This window comes from Chroicocephalus ridibundus, chromosome 4 (genome assembly GCF_963924245.1).
Source record: "Chroicocephalus ridibundus chromosome 4, bChrRid1.1, whole genome shotgun sequence".
Lineage (NCBI taxonomy): Eukaryota > Metazoa > Chordata > Aves > Charadriiformes > Laridae > Chroicocephalus > Chroicocephalus ridibundus.
This window is the reverse complement of record NC_086287.1, coordinates 48,239,033-48,256,649: the sequence shown is the minus strand read 5'-3', so window position 1 is coordinate 48,256,649 and position 17,617 is coordinate 48,239,033. Positions and strand designations below refer to the sequence as shown.

Here is a 17,617-nt window from a genome sequence, read left to right as displayed (position 1 = left end):
GTCCTCTCCTCTTCTCTCCTCTTTGTTTTTGTCCATGGGTATGTAGCTTTTAATGGCTGTGGAAAACTTCAAGTGCCCTTACTTAAACTGGTGGGACAAAAAGGCTTTTGATGGTATTTTGCTCTGGGATTTGGAGAAAGCTGTATTGGTTTGAGAGCTCTTGCTGGACATTGTTTGAAGTGGACAGATGCTAAGACACCTGGTTCGGTGTTAGGCAGGGTGGCTAATTTAGCTCTTACCTGCATAGTGAAAGTGGCAAAATCCCCTACTGCAATACGGCTTACTCCAGTTCGTGGGAAAGGACAATTTTTTCTGGTTTATCTACGTTTAGATGTGTTAACAAAAAGGATAGATACATCATCTTTAAAAAGGAAAAAGCCCCCGCATTATAAAGTTTCTATTAAATTGCTCTCTAAGCCTTCAGCTACAGTAGGAAAGAAACTGATGCTGTAAAGGGAACATAGTCATGACATGTCATTTTATTTCAGCTAGAAAAATGTGGCCTTGCTTAGAGTGGAAGCTGCCTCTCTGATGAGGCCGTGGTCTGATTGTGTGGTTGGGAAAATGAAACACAGTCTGAGTGAAGATATTGTCAAACCCAATGAGGTTAAGCACCCTTTGCCCCTGGTGAATTCCCTTGTTTTTATAAGCCTCTACAGCTAGGCTGTAAAATGGAGGTCTCCAAGCAAAGCTAAGGTAATAGCCACAGGTGGTAACTTAAAGCTGCCTTCATGAAGTAAATCCTGCATTTTCTGGCCTTAAAATAAACAGAGGATGTGTGAAGTAAATTCCTCCCTATCTTGCCTATGACTCGTATAAACGTATCATACTTCTTGAAGCAGATATTAAAAGTCTTCAGTCAAACCCTTGCGCATCGACGCTTTAATTAAAATTGGTTTGGTTTGTAGGTGAATTGCTGATGCCATATCCACCGGTGCAGTCATTTTTTCCTGTTAAATGGCTGAATGAAAGCTGACATTAAAAAAACCTCCTGTCCTAAGGCGGATTTATTTTTTTTTAATCTCTAGGCCAAACAATAGTCCAGTTGAAGGGACTAATTTCAGAATCGCTGAGACAATAGTAAAGATTTAAGTAGCAAGAAAGTCATTATTCTGGGTGTTTGGTATAGGCTTAGCAGTATTACGTTGATTTACAGAAATGAATCCCCTGGTCGGTACTGATAGATTCTGTAGTTATCTGATCATCTCTGTCTTGCCTTCTTTACCGGAAGGATATCCTGGCTATTACCCCAAAATGCTTTGGAGTCACCTAATTCATTTATAATCATGCCAGGATAGCAGGGAAAGCAGCAGATAAGTATTAGCTGAGAAACCTGAGCGGTTTTGCCCTGCAATAGTGCAAAGATAATGTATTATATGAGAAGATGTCATCTCACCAAAAAATAAATTTCAGGGGCTGGTTATTTCATATTGGATATGTAAAGTGTTTAAATGGGGGCTTGCTTGGCGTTTGCTTTATATTCTTTCATTCATTCTTTTTGACTCACAGATTTGTTTGGGTGCTTCTGAGCAAAATCAGATTTGCTAAATGACAACTCACATGCAAAAAAGTCAGATGACAAAAAAGACAAATATGGCATACGATATATGGTGCAGATAACAGTGTCGAGACAGTGCACTGCAGAAGAGAGGGGAAGTTAGGAAAGAAAAGGTAATATACAGCCTCTCGATGAGAATTTGAAGCAGTGGAATTGATGAGGAAGAGAAATACCAGCAAGCACCTGCTTGGGGGTGGTGGTGGTTCGGTCAGTGAGGGCAAGGTGAGCCCATGCTCGTTTCACCAGCTGCAGAACTCTGGGGAAAGCCTGCACCTCTCAGTGCCCTCACCCTTCTGGGGCTGAAGGGGCTGAGGCCACACCTGGAGTACTGTGTCCAGTTCTGGGCTCCCCAGTTCAAGAAGGACAGGGAACTGCTGGAGAGGCTGCAGCAAAGGGCTACCAAGATGATTAGGGGACTGGAACACCTCTCTTGTGAAGAAAGGCTGAGGGATTTGGGTCTCTTCAGTCTGGAAAAAAGATGGCTGAGGGGGGACCTTATCAATGCTTATAAATACTTCAAGGGTGGGTGTCAGAAGGATGGGGCCAGGCTCTTTTCAGTGGTGACCAGCGACAGGACAAGAGCTAATGGGCACAAACTTGAGTCCAGGAAGTTCCACCTAAACACGAGGGGGAACTTCTTTACTTTGAGGGTGGCAGAGCACTGGAACAGGCTGCCCAGAGAGGTGGTGGAGTCTCCAACTCTGGAGACATTCAAAACCCGCCTGGACGTGTTCCTGTGCAACCTGCTCTAGGTGACCCTGCTCTGGCAGGGGGGTTGGACTAGATGATCTCCAGAGGTCCCTTCCAACCCCTGTGATTCTGTGAAAGACGGAAACTTGGCTCTATTGATTAGGTGTGCCCAGCGCCACTGAGTAGCAGCATTTAAACAGCAAAACCGGTGAAGGACAAACTAAATCAAAGATACCCTTCTGCAGGGTTTCACAGGTCAGGCCAGCGTCATCACCTGCTTTCTGCTTGGCCCATGGGGAGTGTGCAGGCTCAGACGAGGAGCGCAGCCTATTGACACAACAGATCCCTAAGCACATCTCCTGCCTCTCGTACTTCTCTGTGCATCTCCCGTGCCTTGTCTTCCATCTCATCAGAGTCAAGCTGTACTCCCTTCTAGCGCACCTGGCTGCACAGCTTGAAAGGATGGAGGTTAAATATGGGCCCTAAGTGGAAGGAGGATGGCGTCAATAAATAGAAACAGAAATATTGGCACGCCAATTTACATCAGTGCACCCTGTGTCCAGATTAATGTGCTTCATCCAAAAGATTTAAGAACAAACCTGTTTTACAAGGGCTGCAAATAGGCGGTCCCTTACTGGGGGATGTTTTGCCCTGCAGCTTTACCATTTTGAATATCAGATAATTGGAAGTGCCTGCCTCAAACTCCTGATCGAGTCTGTGCTGACTGGAAAACTTCTGTTCCTGAGCTACTTCCGAGGCAGCCGCTGTAAACCCTGCATTTCCTAACAGCATCCCCACATCCACCCCTCAGACTCTATTAGCAGCCAGGATGCTGATCCTTGATCGCAAATGCCCTGAAGACTCTCATGCCTCTGCTGACCTCCTGGAAGAGCTAGTTCATGCTACTGTCAATGGGAACGGTGGGCAGGGTCGTGTGTGGGCTGCTGTGGTTCTCACCCTTGCTGCTGACATGGGATGAAGTGTAACAGGGCCATGAAATCTGGTGTACACGTGACCTTCTCGCAAGGATTACATGAAGCACCAACAGTAATCTCCCCTTCGTGTCTCTGAGAAGCTTGTATGTCCCTCTGTTGTGCTCTGAGGGTAAAGGGAAGAGGAAGATTCAAGCCATGAGTGAGGGCAAGGTGTGTTTTCAGGTCTTTTGGCAATCACCAGATTGCTTTTGCCCTTCACCTCTGAAGATCCTATGCTGGACTTTCCCTAGCCACAGGCTAGAGAACAAAGCTGGTACAAGTGTAAGATGACAGTGGCTCCAAACAGAAGGTGAAGTTTCAAAATATATTGGGTGGGCAATAGCTGTCACCTCCTACCAAGAATGCCCTTTCCCTCCAACACACAAACACCTGTAGTGCAAGCTCCGTGTTGTCCAGGTGCACTGGGGCACTGGCAACACTGGTCAGTGAGGAGCCTCAACAGTGTTGTGGATGGTGTCTGCTGTCCAGATGAAACTGTTTGCTGTGTCTCTCTTCCTGTCAATAGATCGTTGACTTGGGATTCTCCTAATGAAGAGGTGACAGTGTGAATCCACAGAGGAAACTTAGAGGGAGTGTCTGTATGATGGCTGCAGGACAGCTTTTTTTGGAGACATCAGCTCTAGATGGATACTTTTCCAGTTTTGAGCACACAATTGTGGGGAACAAGGCAAAGGTGGAGTCCAAGCCATCTGATCTTTTTCTGTCCAGTTGCCAAGAGCTCAGAGCTGTGTGGCTCATATGAAGGACCCCACCTAGGGTTTTGTACCTGAAATTTTTAGATAATGCTGCCTGTCACTCAAAATGCTTGTTTTGATATAAAAATGATTGTGTTTTGAATGCTGTCTTTCTGGGCACTTCTTTTCTCTACCGCTTTCAGTACAGGCAGCCTGGCACTCTTATAGGATGCTGAATTAAATCTCTCGGACTCCATGGGTGGCAGATAAGTGGTGATGTTAATTATATTAAATACGGGGGTGGGGGGTGGACGTACGCACCAACTTGAAATTACTTGCCAGAGTCTGTGAGCTTCTGTGAGAGATGGAGCTATAAAGTCATCCGAGCACTAGACAGGGGACCACAGAAGCTGCTCAGGACTCTTGGTGGGTATCCAGGAGCAAAGCCATGTCAGCTTTATGAAGGACACTGAGCTTCATAAAGGGCTTTTAGACTGTAATGTGGAAAGCAATCTAAGGCTTAAGTGGTATTAATGTTCTGATGCAAGGTGGTTTGTGTATCATCAGACATGCAGAATGGGGACCACAAATCTTATTTTGAAATTTGCCAGACTCCACAATTGTTTTCAGAAAGATTCTTCTCCCCTTGCTGGCAGCAGTGATGGGAGAAGAGGCTGTTAAATGCTCTGTCACTCAAGACAACTTTCCTTGTCCTTGATGCAGAGCTCAGAGCAACTCTGCAGCCTAACCAGGAGAACGTCCGAAAAGGGCTGTTCTCTCCATGCTGGGAATGGCTCGAACATCCTGTTGTTCCCTGCGTGTCTCAGCCTAAACTTGGGCTGCTTTGGCTGTTTGCCCTGCCAAAAAAATATGTGGTTTTTTTTTAGCTGAAAGGCAACATTGCTTTCAAATTTCGTGCTGATCAGGAAAAGAGACATAGCGAAGGTGGGGGGCATAGTGCAGTCAGAATTCAGCCCAGTCCTGACTGATGTGGAGGTTAGCCTGTGGAGTCCTGCCCCTCGCAGGAGACCTAGTTTTATCGATGTGTTCTATTTATTGTCCTCCCTAAAAAGGCTGCCTGGACTTAGTAAAAACAGGAATTGCCAGATCGGGTCAGACTGTATTCCTGCTTTTTTTTGAGTGCAAAGACCAAGGCGTTCAGCTGCCCGGCTACAAATTGGGTTTTGTACCGTTTTAAGGCCATGCAGGCTGCCTTATGGTTGGTGTTTCAGATCATGCCTTTGTCATTCACTGGTACATTTGGAATTATTCAGCCCCCCTGATTTGAATTAGAAGTTGTTTTACGTCATCAGTTTTAACTCCTGACTTCTAGCAGGTATAATATCAGTGAAGACTGAGTAAAAGAAAATTCATCAGCATTCAGAGTATTTCCATGGTTAAATTTGCTGTTTCAGTTTTGAAAAAGTCCTTATGAGCCCCTGTCAGTGCATGCCAATTCTGACGTATATGTGTGATTGATGGTGCTTCAGGTTTTGCCCCAGGCTATTCCCAGTCTGCTTGCAAGTGATGCTGGTAGTGAAATTTCCACTGCTGCCTTTATGTGTTATTTAGATTACAAGAGAGCTAAAAACGCGCTGGCCCTGAACCACTTCACAACAAGAGATACAATCCTTTCCCCCCAAAGCTCCCAAACCTTGAAACAAAGCCTGCCTGGGGAGGCTCTTTGGCACTGTATTAAATATCCTTGCTGAGAAATGGTTTCTTGCAATTATGGCCTTCCTAATAGGCACCATGGGTAGTATCAACACAAAGCTGTCTGTATTACATGGTTTGACCTGCTTTAACCCCAGCCAGTCTCCTGGAGATGCAGAAAATATCTGTTCCATACAAAGGTCTTGTCTTTCAGGCAAAGCAGAAGCGGTTTGTTTAGAGCGCTAGCTTTCTAAGAGGAGACGTTAAACTTTTTGTGGGTGAAAGTCACCCCGCTGAGGCTGTCTGAAAGCCTGTGCATCCGTGTCGTCAGCACATAAGCTGCTATCTTTGTGTGGAAAAATGAATTGCTCCCAAGTCTCTCAGCTTAAGACCGCTGTAAATGTACTATGCTCAGGGAATAAGGATATTTTGGGAAAGTGTATATATTGTTCATGATGGTCTCTACATTAAAAGGAAAAAAGGTATGCTCTTTTAACTTCTACCTAACGTGAAATATTTGACCCAGATTCAAACCTTAATGAAGATTAGGTCCCCGATTTTGCTAGATTTTAACGTCCTTAAAAATTCTTTTTTTGTTTCTTTCTCCTTTGAAGAAGTTTTAAGTCTGTCAGCAACATAAGTGGGATTTGGATTAACCTCTGAGCAGTTAAGTGGAAAGGAGATTTCCGTAGGGTTACTTGGTTCCCCCTCCCCACACGCGGAAGGATGAGGTTGTTGCACAAGAAATGTTACAAGTGGCGAAGGAAACGTGCTTCCCCATATTCTCACCTCAGAAGACTACAGCTACGGCCTCCTCAAGACTCTCCAGCGTACATACCCTGTATTCCCTGGTTTTCCTGCAGTGGGAAATGGATGCCTCCCACCCCAAGAGCCCCCTGAGCAGGCGCGGAGAGGTGCCCGGTGGCTGCGTGATGCCATGCCCTGCTCCGAGCAGGACCGCGGTGGGTGCAGCAGGGCGGCCGCACGGCGCAGGCACCGCGCTCCCCGCTCATTCACGGGAGCTGCAGCACGGGGCTCTGCGTTTCGCTTCATAAACACAGTCGAGACATCAGCGGAGGAAGTTTAGTTAGGCACCTTTCGTTTCTTAATTCCTGGAAGTGCTGAAGTGTGCTCGTCTGGCCTCCATGGCGGCCAGGCTGCCCGTGACCGATGCTGGGAGAGGTGGATGTGTTGCCATGGTGCTGGGAGGTGTCTCCAAACCCCACGGCTCCGGCAGCTGAGCCGTCTCCCAGCAGCATGTCCTAATTGCGGCTGTGCAGCAACAAAACAAATACTCGGAGATTTCCATAAAGGCTATAATCAAAGGAGCATCCCTTGCTTTTTAATATGTGCTGAATAGGTTCATTTGTAAGCTTATTACGACTTCAGAGAGAGAAGCTATTAGGGTGATCATTAGCTGCCTGTGTGAATAGCAGGGAAAACCGTGGCACGTTCCAGAATAACTCCCTTTTTAATGTCTGCACTTTCAGATGCATTAACAATAACCAGCCATGCTGTCTTTCATGTTTCCTTTGCCACGAGTAAGGACAAAAGAGAAAGGAGAAGGGGGACAGTGAACTGTGCGCTTTCAAAATAAGTTCAGATGGAGAGAAAAATGAGGTGTTAAGAGAGCAGCAAATTCACTAGCATGACATTGTGTGTCTTGATGCAGTATCTGTTATCCATTGGGAAAGCAAAAGCAGCTGGGAGCCAGCCTGTGAGTCTTGGCTCATATCTCACTTAGTCCCTCTACTCCTGTCATCCACGTATGAATTGTGCTGAGGGTCTTTTGTCTGCCTGGAACCTGATCGTTGCTGGAGCGCTTAGATTATACATCTTTTGAAGGAAGAGAGAACATTTAGAAACACGTATGCCAAGATTATGGGATTTATTAACTCTCGTTTATTTTCCTGCAGAACATCTGAAGCTCCGCTGCAGGCTGTGGCCGTGGTTCTATCTCTGCTCCTTCTTACTCTTTTTTAATCAGAAATCAGAAATACCTGTAGCAAAAGACGTTGGATGGTTGAGTGTTCATACCTTAATTGGGACAGGTGTGGTTGAGATCCGTCATATTTACCTTTCAAACCACATTAATTGCAGTTTTATGTCTTAGAGTAAGCTAAAGGTGCTGATTCCAGTGAAATTCAGTTTAGGTTTGCACATGGCATATATGAGAGATGTGTATCAGTTTGGCTATAGGCAGGGTAACTTAGACCTCGTGTTTGCCTCCCTTCCCTCAGTTCTTTCTCATGACCTTTGCTGCATTCAGGTTTTCCTGGACGTATCACACCTAGAGCTTGTGAAAAGTATTTATTTCCTAAATAAATAAATCACGCTGAATCATAAGCTCTGTGGGATAAAGAATTTCCTATTGTGTTTAGAATACACTTTGGGATGCACTTTGGGATGCATTATTATTCTTATTGCTAAAAACATTGAAAAGATGACCAGGATCAGATAAATAATGCCACTTCTCAGATTTCCAGCAATATTATTTTCTGATTGATTTAGTATTACTGAGATCCCTCATTTAGGATCTGCTTTTCTTACAGGATGTTTTTCCTAACCTTTCCTTTTCCAGACTGACTAAACCTGACTAAATTGACTGTTTTGGTTTTGCGTCTGTGTAGGCAGTTACCTTGAACAAAGAGAGTTTATTTGTCATTTTTTTTGGTAAAATAGTTAATGCATTCAAAGTTCTGTTCGGGATTTCTTTCATAGAAGCAATTAAGACTATTAGTCTCCCAATTAAATGGTGTTCAAGAGTGGGTTTCTTTTTCCCCACCTCCTCCTTCTGAAAAAGCACTGAGAACAAAAACAAAAAGAAGTTAACCTACTGATCTGAAGCTCTGTACGGCGTTAAAACAATTGATAAAAGAAGGGGTTTGAAATTCCCTTGCCCGTGGGCCCTTACCCGTGGCCCTGCCTGCTGGTCTGGGACTGCTTCTCCTTGCTAAGGAGAAATCATCATCTTTTTTGATAGGACAAGACCCTGTGGCTCATAGTAATCCATTTTGATTGCTTCCTTACTTTAAAATCAATCATTTTCCTCCTCTGCATTGTTTCCCTGAAGCCTGCCAAGTATCAGGAAACTTCTTAAAATATTGGAAATCATGGTCTGAGGAGGACAAGGTTGCCACAGCAACTGCCCAGTGTGTTCGAGATGTATTCCTGCATCTTTCAAAACAATCATGAATGCCACAAACGGCTCAGGCATTTGCTGCAAACAAAGCAAGGCTATAGAAAAAGAGAAAAGCGCACCGAGGAGTCAGTTGTTGTAAAGGTGAGATGTGTCAGGCTCAAGGAAAAAGTGGCAGGCATTTACACTTCACGTTAAATGCCCCAAGCGTCTGGAATGCCGTGCAAGCGTATGGAGTGCTTCAACACTTGACAGTATCTGACATGACAGTGGATAATGTCACTTGGCTTGTGATGCGACTCCGTGATCCACTCGAGAGGGTGACATTTTATTCCATCCTGAAGGGAAATGTTTTCAGACGTAGTGGGCCAAAGTTAGCCACCATCCTTCTGCTATGCTAACTAGACTTCTTTTGGGGACAGAAGATGCCTGTCAAAGAGTGTAACTCGTTAGCCAGAAGTAATCAACTTTTTCATGGGTTTGGGACTGGTCTCAATATGGACTGGTGAACAGAGGGGCTGTACCGCGGGTCAGGAGATCTGGCACATCCATTCCCCTTTTAGCCTTGGTTTTCCTATCTGATAAACAGAATTAATATTGTTATATTATCAGTGCATATAATCTTTGGGTCATCTGTTTAGAAAGACAGACAATCGGTACCATATGGTTCCATTATACTGCAGTTAATACAAGGGAAAATACACCTGTGAGCTATCTGAGGACTTTTTTTTAAGGAACAGAACTTAAAAGAGTTGCAGGCTATCAGATGTGTTGGTTCTGTATGCAGTGTCTTCTTTTCTGAGGCGGCTGATGTCTGTGTATGAAAAGCTGTGTGAAAGCGTCAGACATGATTACCTATTGAACTTTGCTTGGGAAGGGGCCAAAAGGAGCAGGTCGTGTTTCAAACAGTGCTGTCTGCGCACTTGCACTAGTTGAAATGGAGTGGTTTGTGGCCTGATGTTGATACTGGCACCTCAAACACATGCTCGAGCACTTCTCCAAAGGTTACAGCATTTGGGAGAAGAGGTTCTGCTCTGGGACTTCCGAATTTCCATTTTGAATGTCTGTGTACATGTGGGAGATTTTACCTCCGTATGATGTCATGTAGTCTATGCACGCGTTGTGCAAAGTTGCAAATGTAAAACATAGATGGTGAGTGTTCTATCAGTGGCTTTGTATCAAAGCTGGTGCTATTTATATGAAGCTTTAAGAGCTTCAGTCCAGCCCTCTTTTTCCTCCCGTGAGTGACTAATGTGCTGTTACACACAGCCTTTTGGTGTCCGAAATGTGTCTTTGTTAAAAGCAGACAGACAGGAGTGAGGAAGGGATGTGGCCCAGTTGTCCTGAATGCTCTGCTTGGGTAGGAAACTTGGGGTAGCTTTAGCAGATTCATTTGAACACCATTCCAAGCCTCATATGATTTTAGTGTTGTAAAAGCCAATCAGGTTATTGTTTTAAAGGTATAAGATGCCCCCAAGGGCTTTGCTCGCTCAACTGTACAGAGGAATTAAATGCTCTCAGGCAGCGCAACAACCTCATTCACTCCAGTGTTGCAAGGCAAGGCAGTCATTGCTGGTAAATGGGCCCATATTACAGTGACATTAGCATTTTAATGCAACTAAAGAGGAGGTAGATTGACTGTAATTTAGTATCTAGTTGCATGGCCTTGTGCAGGTCCCCTCATCGCTGCTCCACAGGGGACGATTATAGTTACACAGTGCACTTCGGAATCTAATTGGATTTGCATGCAGTAATGTAGTCGTGTCAGAGCAATGACTCTGCTACGCAAGCACTATGAAATTCCAGTGCAATTAGTTATTTATGTAGGAGCAATAGTTACAGGAAAATGCATGGGGCTGACAGCTCGTGCCAAGCTTCAGTTCAGGAGCAGCAAAAGTTTTACTTTTTTCTGAAGCCACTGCAAGGGAATATTAATCTGATCCTGCTTCCACAGAGGTGTTTCTCTTCACCTCTCACCATAAAAGCACTGACCTGTTGCAGAGATCCAGCAGGGTATGAATTCTGTCTTCAGATTCTCCTGTGGCTGAACATACATTCTAGCACGTGTTTTTGTTTCTCTAGATCTTGCAAATCACAGAATCACAGAACGGTAGGGTTGTAAAGGACCTCTGGAGACCATCTAGTCCAACCCCCCCGCCAGAGCAGGGTCACCTAGAGCAGGTTGCACAGGAACGCGTCCAGGCGGGTTTTGAATGTCTCCAGAGACGGAGACTCCACCACCTCTCTGGGCAGCCTGTTCCAGTGCTCTGCCACCCTCAAAGTAAAGGAGTTCCTCCTCATGTTTAGGTGGAACTTCCTATGCTCAAGTTTGTGCCCATTACTTCTTGTCCTGTCCCCGGGCACCACTGAAAAGAGCCTGGCCCCATCCTCCTGACACCCACCCTTTAAGTATTTATAAGTGTTGATAAGGTCCCCCCTCAGCCGTCTTTTTTCCAGACTGAAGAGACCCAAATCCCTCAGCCTTTCTTCACAAGAGAGGTGTTCCAGTCCCCTAATCATCTTGGTAGCCCTTTGCTGCAGCCTCTCCAGCAGTTCCCTGTCCTTCTTGGAGCGGGGAGCCCAGAACTGGACACAGTACTCCAGGTGCAGCCTCACCAAGGCAGAGTAGAGGGGGAAGATGACCTCCCTCGACCTGCTGGCCACACTCTTCTGGATGCACCCCAGGATGCCATTGGCCTTCTTGGCCACAAGGACACATTGCTGGCTCATGGTCATCCTGTTGTCCACCAGGACTCCCAGGTCTCTTTCCACAGAGCGGCTCTCCAGCAGGTCAGCCCCCAACCTGTACTGGTGCATGGGGTTATTCCTCCCCAGGTGCAGCACCCTACACTTGCCCTTGTTGAATTTCATAAGGTTCCTCTCTGCCCAAATCTCCAACCTGCCTAGGTCTCTCTGTATGGCAGCACAGCCTTCTGCTGTGTCAGATGTGGTGAGCAAAGGGGACTGGCAGTAGCTAGAGGCACTTGTGAAGCAGGACACCTATAACCCATTCATCTGGTGGCCCTCCTGCAGGAGACTGCCTTTCTCCCAAAGATAGGCCTTGCTTCTCCGTCTTGCACCCTCCATTCATTTCTTGTTTCACTTGTTACCTGTTGACTATATCAGCCTCTTTTGTCCCCGCCCTCTGGCTGTCCCAACTGTCCTTCTTGCTGCGTGAGACCAGCAGGAGTCATGAGTTTAGCTGTTTTTCTTTCTCCAAAGCCTGTTGCTCCCAAAGAGCTGCTCTAAAAGCAGGGAATGCGCAGAGAAGCCAGCGCTCAGCCAGGAGGCTCAATGCAGTGGCTGCGAGAGGAGCGAGGAGGCCGGACGGCGTGCCAAAGGCAGCTGCTCAGCCAGCTGAGGCACCATGGCTCGCACGCGCGCGGCCCCCGGGAAGGAGCCTTGGCCTTGGCCGTTCCTCCAGCTTCCACTGTGTTTCCCCAGCGACTGTAATTAAAGGCATCAGCTTGCTCGAGTCGCAATTAGGCATGGTGGTTTTGCACTTTCTGCAATTCTCCCTAATGACAAAATCGTCGCTATTAACCAAAGAGAGTCTGTTTGGCAGGGACTTCCTCCCCTTTAGGGCCATAGCGTAAGATGGAGTATTGCTATTGTTTGGCACCAAACACACTCTTTCATCCCTTCTGACACAGCACCTGCTGGTACCTACTGAAGCATTTAAGCTCTTCCTCTCTGTGGTGCTGTAATTTCTTTAAAATATTGTGACTTAAGAGGAATAAAAAAATAAAATTCCTCTCTCACGCAGACCTTTGAGGGCTTGTAGGGATGTAATTATATGCACACGCAGTAGGAGCAGGAATCCCATCATTCTGGTTATTTTCCTAATGATAGGTTTGTATAGCACAATGTCTCTCTGCTTTAAAGTTAGAGCCATCTTCTCCTGGCAGCAGCTAGCCCTGGAGAGTGGCATCACAGGATAGGACAACTGAAGAAATTGTCTCTCAATTGCACATGTGAAACACAGGATGAAGTGTCCCCACATACAAAAGAAAAAGATAAAAAGGTAAGGGTGGACACTGGGATCTGACTCTCAAAAAGGGTCTCTCTGCTGTGGGGCAGTGACACTATCACTTGTCCTAGCTGTAGATTCCCCAAGCCACTCTCCGGAGTGGCTGCAACCTGCTGCAACCATCTCCCCGATGGTCGCATAGCACCCTCTGAACTTCCACACTGGTAGTAAAGCTGTACTGATCCGGGGCAGCCTCCATACGCAGCCTTGTAAAGTGGGGCAACTCAGCCGCTGCTCGGCAGGTGCCTTCAGGACTTTGCAGCAGAGATGGGTCAATTGGCTATAGATGTTTGTACCCTCCAGATTTCAAAAGGGAAGCCATCCCTGCTCATCATTCAGAAATGTAGGTCCACAGCGACAAAGGAAGGACATTAAATGTGAGGGATTAATGCAAAACAACAAGTCTATGAATATTCATTATATGTTTTATATTGTAATATTTTCAGCCACCTTGAAACTCTTTGTTTGCTTCCTGCCAACAACAAACGATAGACTTTTACTCACAGAAGTCTTAATGGGAGGCAATTTTCAAAGGCGCATTCACAAATGTTTGTGGGAAACAGATGTTAAATGCACCCCCTCCAGAAATGACGATGAAATGCTGGCAGTGAGAGAGCAGGGATAGACCCAGGTGACTTATCTGATCCCTCACAGGGAAGCAGCGGCTTCAGCAAAGCTGCGAGTATTACAAAATGATATGCGAAAGATGAGCGAGCGAGTTACTCGACGCCATGTGAATATTGGACCCTTATGGCGTGGCGTGCTGTTTGAATGGTTCAAGGCTGCCCCTTCCCCACGGCCCCTGCAGTGTGGGGCTGGGGCTGTGTCAGACAGGTGGAAAAAAACACCTGGGAGAGAGTGCCCTGAGAAAGCAACAGTCAAACCAGCACGCTTTGCACGTTAGTCTCACCTCACCTTTGCCTAGCCAAAGACCGTCATTAGCGTTGTGCTGGCAGAAATTAAAATTTACGGAGAATATTGTAACTGTTAGCTCAAGGGCAGTGGCGGTCTGCAGCCGGGCCCCTCTGCCTGCGCTGGTTTATCTAATGCCTTTGGGCGGGCAGCGTGGTGGCTCTGTCGTTCGTTCCTCGCTGTTGCTGCTTCCCGGGCAGTGACAGCGAGGCAGAGGGAGAGGAAATAGCTTGCTCATCTTGGCGTGAGAGCTGGCTGGAAAAACGAGGGATAGCACCCAGCGTCTCAGGCCATTGCTCCTAATGGCCGGGCTGGGCTTCCCAAAGATGCATTCCATCTCCCTTCCTCTGCCTTTTCCATTTTCCCGGTAAATGGGCTGTAAAGTCACAGCAGATTAAAGTTTGTCTAAACCTCCTATAAAATATTGAAGGTGCAGCTGGTATTAATCTAGTCCTGTTGTGGTATGAGGTGCATGTGTAATAGGACTACAGATTTACATGTGGTCTGTGGGCATTTAAAACACCCCAAAGGTTGTTAAAGAGATTCTGAGGAACTGGATCCCTCACTGGGTATTAAAAGCTCTTCATTACTGCTAATGTACACTAAATTAAGGTGGCAATTAGACTGAGCATATTCATCAGGATGGTGTGTTTTAATAAATTGTGTATTTAACATGATTGCATTTTATTGACTTCTGCAGTAATTGCGTATTTTCTCTTTACAGGACAAGCTTGGCTAGAAAGAGATACATGGGACACACTGACAACTAAAGACTAGGATAGACACTGTGCTTCAAGTCCCAAGATTTGTGAAGGTGAGTCTTGTTTACGGCTCTTTCTTTCTGCATGCCAGATGCTTCCTCTCTATCTCTGTCAAGGCTGGTTAGGTGGAGCTGTGGTGTGCAGGAGAGGGGTAAGAAATACACAGCTCATCTGCCATCGTATCACCTGCGAGGTGTACTGCAGCAAGTCATCCCCCTTTGTCTCTTAATTAAACTGCCCCTACCTCTGTTTTATCTAGAGGAGCAGACTGTGTGGAAATAATACTCTGAGTGGGTTTTCTGGAAGGCAGCACCTGTTAGATACATTCTCTTAGCAGGCTCCACCACTTTGGTTTAAAGGAGTTGGATAGTGCTTGCAGATAATGAACACAGAAATCCTCTTGGGAGAGGGGTGCTCTGTGAAGGAAGGCGAGCATGCTGAGCCAGGTCTCCACACCTGCAAGCAAAAGGCTGGGCTGCCATGTTGCTAGGGAGAGGACGCAGTGGGGCGATGCCAGGTTGTAGGTGGTCCTTCACCACTAGTGCAGCTTAGAGCTTCAGGGACATTTCGAGTGACATCTCAGCTGGGACAGCCCCTAGAAATAGATGCACTGACTCGGGAGAGAATCTGGTCCGCATTTTCTAATTCCTTTAAAGGCTGTCTGGTAGTGGTTCTGGAGAGCTTCAAACATGTCTTCTGATTTTACTTGTTTGCATTGTGCCTGAATATGAAAGCAGGTGTGAGTTAGCACCATTTGCTCCTCAAGATATTAGTTAATATTTTGTAGGAGGTACTGCAGAACTGGTTCTTAGGTTTTAAAGGAAGCAATGGATCAGTTCAGCGGACAAGGTCTTCACACATGTTGATGGCAAAGAGATATTTGCGTGAAAAGAAGATATACCTGGACAATGTGATAGACGTGACTGAAAAAGCGGTTTGCATGAGGGTTGGCCAAGGTGACTCCTATATGTCTCTTCCAATCTTGGTTAGTCTGTGATTTCTATCAAATATTCGAGATGCGGAGACTGTGATGAGCCATCTGTAGTGAAATATGAATAGACTGCAGGGGTATGTTAGGCATGGGGATTACATGGTTGGAATAGCAGGGAAGGAAAATGGTTCACACACTTGTTTTCAGTAGAGGGTAGGAATGGTATGATATGGAAGATATGAGGTTTGAGACTGGTGAAGGTGCTCCAGAGAGTTCTGAAAGACTGGCACATCTGAGGGATGCTCTTGCTCCTTTCATGACAAGGTGACTTGGACACACCTTGGACAGCTGTTTTGAAAAATCTTTTCCCGAGGAGGGTAGTCAAACACTGGAAGAGGTTCCCAGGGAGACTGGGGAATCTCAGTCCTTGGAGATATTCAAAACTTAACTAATGTGACCCTGAGCAACCTGCTCTAACTTTGAAGTTAGATCAAACTTCGGAATTGGCCCGGATTGGAGACAGTGCGTATTTGTACTCAATGACATCCAGAGGTCCTGTCCAACCTAAGTTTTTCAGTGATCCCATCTCCAAGGCAAAGGTAAAGGAAAAATCAAAGTGAAACCGCAGGTTTCAGTCCAGTGTGAAAGGGATGTGGGGGTAGAGGGAAATGTCAATGGTAGCAAAGAGAAACTTGGAAGCAGTTTTTGGGGGTGTGGTTGAGCAGCTGCCTTTAGATATGTGAAGTTCAAGGTAGCTGCAAGGCGTGCGAAAGCAAATGTCAGATGGAAGGAAATAAATGGTGGCTGAAGAACAAAAAAATGCATTGCCTTGAAAAACTCGATGTTATTCCTAACTGATTGCAGCAGCTGGACTATGTTTCCTGGCTACACTGCTGAGGATTTTTAGCCTCCTCATCACTTTGCAAGATAAAATTCATACTGGGGGAGAGGGGGGAGAAATGTAGAATAATCTGCCTAAGAAAAAGCTGAACATTTATAGCTACGTTGCAGACAAAAACAAATGCATCTCATATGTCTCACAGGTCTGAGGTGGGACAAGCCAGGGAGAGCATCTGTCAGCCGCTGTCTTCTGCAGTTCTGACTGTTAATGTTTGCTTAGCATTAAATGTCTCCTGCAGAGGAGAACTTAATCTGTCACAAATTTGGGGCCTGGAGGAGGGGAGAGAAGATATTTTTAAAAGGTGGATTAAGACATATGCGTTCAGTTTTTATCGCACTTGCATCAATGTGTAGTAGGAGTAACTTACAAAATTTGCCTTTTGTGCGTATGGCTTAAAAAGAAAAGTGGAAGGAAAAAGCAGCTCTGTGGGTCAGGATCGTCCTTTCATGTCAGTTATTTTCTCCATGCAGCCTGCCATCAGGGACTTCAGGTACCTTCAGCTAATCAGTAAGGCATCAGTTGGCCCAAATGCTTTTACAATGGCTTTATTTGTAAGTAACATTGTTTGCATTTTGCTTGCATTGTTTGTAAATAACATTAGTTATATACTCTTCAAAGTCTTAGAGCACTACTGCATATAGGAACTTGATGGTAGTATATTTCATATACGCTGGAGTGCTTGAGCTCTGACATGAAACAGTTTAAAGTGCTACGTAAGAGGTCAGATTGTGCTTTTGGTTGATTTGCCCTGTTTTGATCGCTGCAATCACAAGATCCAAATGGTGATCTTGCATGTGCGGTTTGGGAATCTGGGTACCCAGCAGAAACTGGAAAGACTGTGGTGTGCTGGTATGTACGGGTCTCCAAGCTCTAAGTTCCAGCCCTGAAACAGTTACTCAGAGCTCCTGATCTGTTTCTCAGATCAGATCAGATCAGTGCGTTGGCATTTTTGGAAGTTTGCATCAAGTTCTTACGATGTGGAAGCTTTGCCAACCCAGATCCCACGCTGTAGCCACTGACTTCCATTTGCACAACCTGAGCTGAAGGACTTTGGGATTTGTAAGCTCCACAGGGTGCGTTCCTGCCTTGAAGCACAGCGCAATTAGTAGGGTTGCACTTAATTGTTGCTTTGCTGTGTGAAGCGTGGTGGGTTTAGAGATTACAAATCGGAGCCCAGCACCACCACTGGGGACAATTTCTTGCCCAGGCAAACAAGGGAGTCCTCACTTGTCAAAGCTGAGCGTGCGTGTGTTCGTGCTGCGCCCAGGTTGCTGTGGCTGCCTGGCCCTGCCAGAGACATTTTCAGGACCCCATTGCTCAAGGGGTTTAGAGTCTCCCTTCCCTGCTTACACCTAGAAGACATTTTAACATAG

At 45.9% G+C, this 17,617-nt stretch overlaps 1 protein-coding gene across 6 annotated transcripts in view; it reads left to right on the top strand.

The window, feature by feature from the left end:
- TSPAN18 (tetraspanin 18) overlaps positions 1 to 17,617 on the top strand; it is a 128,270-nt gene that overhangs the window by 85,449 nt on the left and 25,204 nt on the right. For 3 of the 6 annotated variants that reach the window (XM_063332134.1, XM_063332135.1, XM_063332136.1), the window contains one exon: positions 14,376 to 14,465. The exons of 1 other annotated variant lie outside the window; for it this stretch is intronic. The gene's annotated coding sequence lies outside the window, so the exon portion shown is untranslated. The remainder of the gene's footprint in view (positions 1 to 14,375; positions 14,466 to 17,617) is intronic. 2 more of the 6 variants (XM_063332137.1, XM_063332138.1) reach the window with 1 other exon arrangement.